The following is an 8,032-nucleotide window of genomic DNA, read 5'->3' as shown; positions in this document are numbered from 1 at the left end:
AGAAATGAACAAACCGAAGAGACACTCAAGAAAAAGATACCATTTTCAATAGCAACTAAAAAAATCAAGTACCTAGGAATAAACTTAACCAAAGATGTAAAAGACCTATACAAAGAAAACTACATAACTCTACTAAAAGAAATAGAAGGGGACCTTAAAAGATGGAAAAATATTCCATGTTCATGGATAGGAAGGCTAAATGTCATTAAGATGTCAATCCTACCCAAACTCATCTACAGATTCAATGCAATCCCAATCAAAATTCCAACAACCTACTTTGCAGACTTGGAAAAGCTAGTTATCAAATTTATTTGGAAAGGGAAGATGCCTCGAATTGCTAAAGACACTCTAAAAAAGAAAAACGAAGTGGGAGGACTTACACTCCCTGACTTTGAAGCTTATTATAAAGCCACAGTTGCCAAAACAGCATGGTACTGGCACAAAGATAGACATATAGATCAATGGAATCGAATTGAGAATTCAGAGATAGACCCTCAGATCTATGGCCGACTGATCTTTGATAAGGCCCCCAAAGTCACTGAACCGAGTCATAATGGTCTTTTCAACAAATGGGGCTGGAAGAGTTGGATATCCATATCCAAAAGAATGAAAGAGGACCCCTACCTCACCCCCTACACAAAAATTAACTCAAAATGGACCAAAGATCTCAATATAAAAGAAAGTACCATAGAACTCCTAGAAGATAATGTAGGAAAACATCTTCAAGACCTTGTATTAGGTGGCCACTTCCTAGACTTTACACCCAAAGCACAAGCAACAAAAGAGAAAATAGATAAATGGGAACTCCTCAAGCTTAGAAGTTTCTGCACCTCAAAGGAATTTCTCAAAAAGGTAAAGAGGCAGCCAACTCAATGGGAAAAAATTTTTGGAAACCATGTATCTGACAAAAGACTGATATCTTGCATATATAAAGAAATCCTACAACTCAATGACAATAGTACAGTCGGCCCAATTATAAAATGGGCAAAAGATATGAAAAGACAGTTCTCTGAAGAGGAAATACAAATGGCCAAGAAACACATGAAAAAATGTTCAGCTTCACTAGCTATTAGAGAGATGCAAATTAAGACCACAATGAGATACCATCTAACACCGGTTAGAATGGCTGCCATTAAACAAACAGGAAACTACAAATGCTGGAGGGGATGTGGAGAAATTGGAACTCTTATTCACTGTTGGTGGGACTGTATAATGGTTCAGCCACTCTGGAAGTCAGTCTGGCAGTTCCTTAGAAAACTAGATATAGAGTTACCATTCGATCCAGCGATTGCACTTCTCGGTATATACCCGGAAGATCGGAAAGCAGTGACACGAACAGATCTCTGCACGCCAATGTTCATAGCAGCATTATTCACAATTGCCAAAAGATGGAAACAACCCAAATGTCCTTCAACAGATGAGTGGATAAATAAAATGTGGTATATACACACGATGGAATACTACACGGCAGTAAGAAGGAACGATCTCGTGAAACATATGACAACATGGATGAACCTTGAAGACATAATGCTAAGCGAAATAAGCCAGGCACAAAAAGAGAAATATTATATGCTACCACTAATGTGAACTTTGAAAAATGTAAAACAAATGGCTTATAATGTAGAATGTAGGGGAACTAGCAATAGAGAGCAATTAAGGAAGGGGGAACAATAATCCAAGAAGAACAGATAAGCTATTTAACGTTCTGGGGATGCCCAGGAATGACTATGGTCTGTTAATTTCTGATGGATATAGTAGGAGCAAGTTCACAGAAATGTTGCTATACTAGGTAACTTTCTTGGGGTAAAGTAGGAACATGTTGGAAGTTAAGCAGTTATCTTAGGTTAGTTGTCTTTTTCTTACTCCCTTGTTATGGTCTCTTTGAAATGTTCTTTTATTGTATGTTTGTTTTCTTTTTAACTTTTTTTTCATACAGTTGATTTAAAAAAGAAGGGAAAGTTAAAAAAAAAAAAAAACAAGGAAAAAAAAAAAGATGCAGTGCCCCCTTGAGGAGCCTGTGGAGAATGCAGGGGTATTCGCCTACCCCACCTCCATGGTTGCTAACATGACCACAGACATAGGGGACTGGTGGTTTGATGGTTGAGCCCTCTACCACAGGTTCTACCCTTGGGAAGACGGTTGCTGCAAAGGAGAGGCTAGGCCTCCCTATGGTTGTGCCTAAGAGCCTCCTCCCGAATGCCTCTTTGTTGCTCAGATGTGGCCCTGTCTCTCTAGCTAAGCCAACTTGAAAGGTGAAATCACTGCCCTCCCCCCTACGTGGGATGAGAAACCCAGGGGAGTGAATCTCCCTGGCAACATGGAATATGACTCCCGGGGAGGAATGTAGACCTGGCATCGTGGGACGGAGAACATCTTCTTGACCAAAAGGGGGATGTGAAAGGAAATGAAATAAGCTTCAGTGGCAGAGAGAATCCAAAAGGAGCCGAGAGGTCACTCTGGTGGGCACTCTTACGCACACTTTAGACAACCCTTTTTAGGTTCTAAAGAATTGGGGTAGCTGGTGGTGAATACCTGAAACTATCAAACTACAACCCAGAACCCATGAATCTCGAAGACAGTTGTATAAAAATGTAGCTTATGAGGGGTGACAAGGGGATTGGGAAAGCCATAAGGACCACACTCCACTTTGTCTAGTTTATGGATGGATGAGTAGAAAAATAGGGGAAGGAAACAAACAGACAAAGGTACCCAGTGTTCTTTTTTACTTCAATTGCTCTTTTTCACTCTAATTATTATTCTTGTTATTCTTGTGTGTGTGCTAATGAAGGTGTCAGGGATTGATTTGGGTGATGAATGTACAACTATGTAATAGTACTGTGAACAATCGAAAGTACGATTTGTTTTGTATGACTGCGTGGTATATGAATATATCTCAATAAAATGAAGATTAAAAAAAAAAAAAAAAGACATAATGCTGAGCAAAATAAGCCAGGCACAAAAAGAGAGATATTGTATGTTACCACTAATGTGAATTCTGTGAAAAATGTACAATGTTTTATACTGTAGAATGTACGGGACCTAGAGATACCAATTAGTGGAGGGGGAATGATAATCTAATAAGAACAGATAAACTATGGAGGGTAATCTCAATGTTATGGGAATGCTCAGGAATGACTATGGTTTGTAAACTTTTTTGGATATAGTAAGATCATGTTGGAAGCAATAGAGTTATTTTAGGTTTTTTTTTTTCTCTTATTCCTTTGTTTTCTTAGGGGTTGTTAATTTTCTTGGGGTATGGTAGGAACATGTTGGAAGCAATGTAGTTATTTTAGATTATTTGTTTTTCTTACTCCTCTGTTTGGACATGGTTTATTAATTTTCTTGGGGTATGGTAGGAACATATTGGAAGCAAAGTAGTTATTTTAGGTTATTTGTTTTCCTTAATCCATTGCTTTGTTTGAAATGTTGTGGGGGTTTTTTGGTTGTTGTTTACCTGTTTGTTTTTAATTTTTTGATAAACAAAGTTAAAAAATTGAAAAAAAATCAGTAGAAAAATGGGAGTAAAAACTAAATGACAAATAGGGTGGGATGGGGGGATGGTTTGGGTATTCTCTTTTCACTTTTATTTTTTATTCTTATTCTGATTCTTTCTGATGTAAGGAAAATGTTCAGAAATAGATTGTGGTGATGAACGCATAACTATATGATCATACTGTGAACAGTTGATTGTATACCATGGATGACTGTATGGTTTGTGAATATATTTCAATAAAACTGAATTAAAAAAAAAAAAAAGAGTTCGAGCCACTAAATTATTGTTTGATTGATTAGATTTGCACTATTTTAAAGGCTTTATTCAGTTGTGTATGTGCGTAAAAAGATTTTGTGGGTTAGCTTTGCGTTGTTAGAAGTTTGAAGTGATCGAGAGAATCAGATACTGGTTTGTAATTGTAGTTTGAAATGCCTGAGGGAATTTGATTACTTAAATGTGCAAATAGTACTGGGAATTTGATCTGTCAAATTTATGAATCAATTCAACATTTATCAATCAAATTGTTCTCATTTTATACTAAATGTCTAAATTTATAAATAGCATAAAATATACTGTGGTAGCTTGGAGTTATATACCCCAGAAAAACATGTTCTGAATCGTAATCCATTCCCATGGTTTTAATACTTTTTCTTTACATTCTTATGTAGCAAAATTTATCACTCTTTTAAAATTTTGGTTTCTAGCTTTTACGCCATGCTCCGAAAGACCATTCCTTACCTAAGATTACAAAAATGTAATTGTGCTTTCTTCTAATACTTTTCATGATTTCATTCTTTATACTTAAGCCTTTGATTTATCTGGAGTTGATTTTGGTGTAAGGAGTGAGAAAGAGATCTACCTTTATTTAAAAAAAATGAATAGCTAATTATTTCAACATCACTAATTGAACAATCTATTTTCCTTATACATTTGAAAGGTCAGTCTTACACATTTTAATATATTATTTTTTACTCAACTCATTTAATGTCTCTAAGACTCAGTTTCCTCATTGTTAAATGGGTATAGTAATATTACCTAATTCCTAGAGTTGTATTGGAGTTTGAGGTGGGGCCTGGTAAATAGCCCCTTTCCTCCTACCCAAGTTCTGAACCAATTAATAAGTCAGAACACTAAGGCAGATGGGAGACCAAAATATCACCATGATATCAGATAAAGCTGACATTTGAGGTTGTGGCTTATAAATACAGGCAAGTGGAATTCCTAATACTGAACCCAGAATCAGGCAGAAACCTTTCTTTACACACTCAAAGGCAGTGCTGAAAAACTGTAGGCTTCCCTACCAAGTGGTGCTAGGAAAACAGGACAGGAAATATCTATAAATATTATGAGATTTTTATAAGAATTCTCTCAGCGTGACTGTGGGGATGCACAAGTCCAAATTCCGCAGGACAGGCTGCAAGCTGGGAACCCCGATGCAGCCAGGAGAAGCTGGCTGGCTGAAGCAGAGATGGAAATTCTCTCTTCTGACTGCTGAACTCATCACTTCTCCTTTTAAAGCCTTCAACTGATTGGATGAGACTTCTCTCATTGTTGAAGCCAGTCTCCTCAGTTGATTGTGGATGTAATCAGCCATAGATGCAATCAACTCACTGATGATTTAAGTCCACAAAACGTCCTCACAGTAACAATCAGGCCAGTGCTTGCTCGACCCAACCACTGGGCACCATAACCCAGCCAAGATGAACTTAACCATCACAGGCTAGAAGCCCCAAATCAAGGTTTCATTTTTTTGTACCTTACCTACGGGCTTCTAATCCTCCCAGTGCTCTTGATCAGGGTCCATCATCTCAAGGAGGGTATAGCACGTTCCACAATCTTCTGTGGCGTCAGACTTGGCCACTTTATATTTTGCAGATGTAGGGCAAGAGATGCGGAGAAGTGTTTTCCTGTGGCCCAAACAGTGGTAACCACATGAGAGAGCTTTAGGGTTGTGGGCTGTACTGTGGCATTGCAGGGTGTCGATGTTATGAGGGACAAAGGCATTGTGTATTCTTAAGTAGATTTATTTGTGGTGTGAGTTTGTAATCTGCAGGGTGGGTTACAAATCTGCTAAAGCACATGGCCACAGGTGGTGTTCCCTCTTGCCCAGGTCTGATGGAGGAACTGTGTGGCATTTGGTCTACAACAAAGTTAGTGCAGTAGATTAGTGAGGAAAGGATGGTCTCTTCAATAAGCAGTGCTGAGACACTTAAGAACCCACATGGAAAAAACAAAACAAAACATGAAACTTGATCCTTGCCTCTCATCAGACACAAAAATTAATTCTAGGTGAATTCACTAAATATAGAAGGCAACATGATAAAGCTTTTAGAAGATACTATAGGATACCTTCAAGACCTCAGAGTTCTTAAACAAGACACAAAAAGATCGACCACAAAGGAAAAGACTGGTCAATTAAACACTTTAAAATTATAAACTTCTGTTCATCGAAAGATGCCATGAAAAAAATGAAAAGACATGCTGCAGGGTGGGATAAAATAGCAGCAGCAAGTATCATTGACAAATGGGTAAATTGTAAATAATAATAATAATAATAATAATGTTGAATGAAAGAAGTCAGGCATGCAAAAGACATATTGTATGATTCCTTTTATAGGAAGTTCAAAAACAGAACAAACCAAATGGTATTCTATGGTGATCCATCTCCTTACATGATAAAAATCAGGGTAGTGGTTATTTTGGAGAGGGGGTATGGCATGTTAATCTACAAGGGGCACAAGAGGGCTTCTGGGGGCTGCTTTATTTCTTCATTGGAGTGGTGGTTACACAGGTGTTCACTTTTCATTAATTTGTGAAGTTGTCTCATGTTTCATGCATTTCCCTGTGTGTATATTCTATTTTACAATACTACATTTTTTTTTCTTTTAAGGTAAGAGAGCCAGGATAGAAAAAACACGAACAATAGGAAAGGTTATCAGAAATATTTAAAAAAAAAAAAAAAGTACTTACAGTAATTTCTCTTGTTTGCATTGAGATGTAAATGGGGCTGAGTCTGCCCTTCCTTCATCCCCTTCTGAGTCACTCTCCTGATGCCTGCCAGGGAGTGAGCCTGTTTTTCCATCTTGGAATTAGTGTGTGTTCCCTTTGATGTCTGGGCTCACTGCCAGACCAATGCTGCAGACCTGTAGCCTGAGGCAGATTCTCTCTGTCACCTCTTTGAGGATGGTTGGCATGCTCAGTCTTTTCCAGAGCATGCTTCCTAAACGCCTTTCCCTGCTTAGATGGTCCCCTGACTCATCTCTCCCTCTGACTTTGAGCTCATCTTTCCGCTCCCCCTGCAGCTGCTCTGGCCTGAGCATGTTGGCCAAGACCTGGCGGGGTGAGGCAACATCTGCCAGGACTTACAGCCATCTTGGTCAACTCTGCCTTCATGTCACCGTCTCTGTCTTTCTGGAAGCCTCTATGATTCCTGGACCTTGGGACACAGCCCTCTCCCCTGCACCTGCTCCCTGAACGCTCATCCATCCAAACACCTCCCTCTCTGCTTACCCTTCCTTCCAACCTGTTTGCCCAAATATCCCCTGGGCTAAGGGACATGAACACATCAAATTTTGGTAAATATTACTAAATTGTCTTCCAGAAAGTTTGCACTCAGCACTCATCAACACTCTTTCCAACTGCATAAGCATGTTTATTTTCCCACATCCTTGACAACAATAGATGTCAACAAACTTAAACACTTTTATCTTAATAAGTGAAAAGGGATGTCATTTTCTATGCTGACTTAGAATTCTTTGATTATGTGCATCTGTTTCAGTTTGCTAAAGCTGCCAAAATGCAATATAACAGAAATGGGTTGGCTTTTTCAATGGGGATTTATTAGGTTGCAAATTTACAGTTCTAAGGCCATGTAAATGTCCAAATTAAGGCATCAAGAAGTAGATAACCTTCCCTTAGGAAAGGCCAATGGCATCCGGGGTTCCTCTGTCACATGGGAAGGCACATAGCTGGCCCTGCTGAACTTGCTTTCCCAGGTTTAGCTTCTCATTTCAGCAGCTGAAATGAATGTCTCTGGGCTTCTGTCTCAGCTCCTGTGGGTCCTTGCTTGCTTATCCCAGGAGCAAACTCTGGATTACATATCTTAGCTTCTCTCCAAAATGTCTCTGTCAGCTTCTCTCTTAGCTTCTCCCAGGGCATTTCTGTCCAAGCGTTTCCAAGCGTCTCTAAGCGTCTGTGGGTTCTCCTTGGTTCTCCCGGGGACAAACTCTGGGCTTTATCTCTTAGCTTAGCATTTCCAGACATCTTCCTGTCTGCGTCTCCATGCATCTGGGTCTGTGTTGGCTCTGAGCTCCCTCTCTCTCCCTGGGCTCTCTTTTTTTTTTTTTTAAATCTTCATTTTATTGAGATATATTCACATACCACGCAGTCATACAAAACAAATCGTACATTCGATTGTTCACAGTACCATTACATAGTTGTACATTCACCACCTAAATCAATCCCTGACACCTTCATTAGCACACACACAAAAATAACAAGAATAATAATTAAAATGCAAACAATTAAAGTAAAAAAGAA

The sequence above is a fragment of the Choloepus didactylus genome, chromosome 18 (genome assembly GCF_015220235.1).
Source record: "Choloepus didactylus isolate mChoDid1 chromosome 18, mChoDid1.pri, whole genome shotgun sequence".
NCBI lineage: Eukaryota > Metazoa > Chordata > Mammalia > Pilosa > Megalonychidae > Choloepus > Choloepus didactylus.
The sequence above is the reverse complement of the archived record's forward strand: the minus strand, read 5'-3'. Positions refer to the sequence as shown.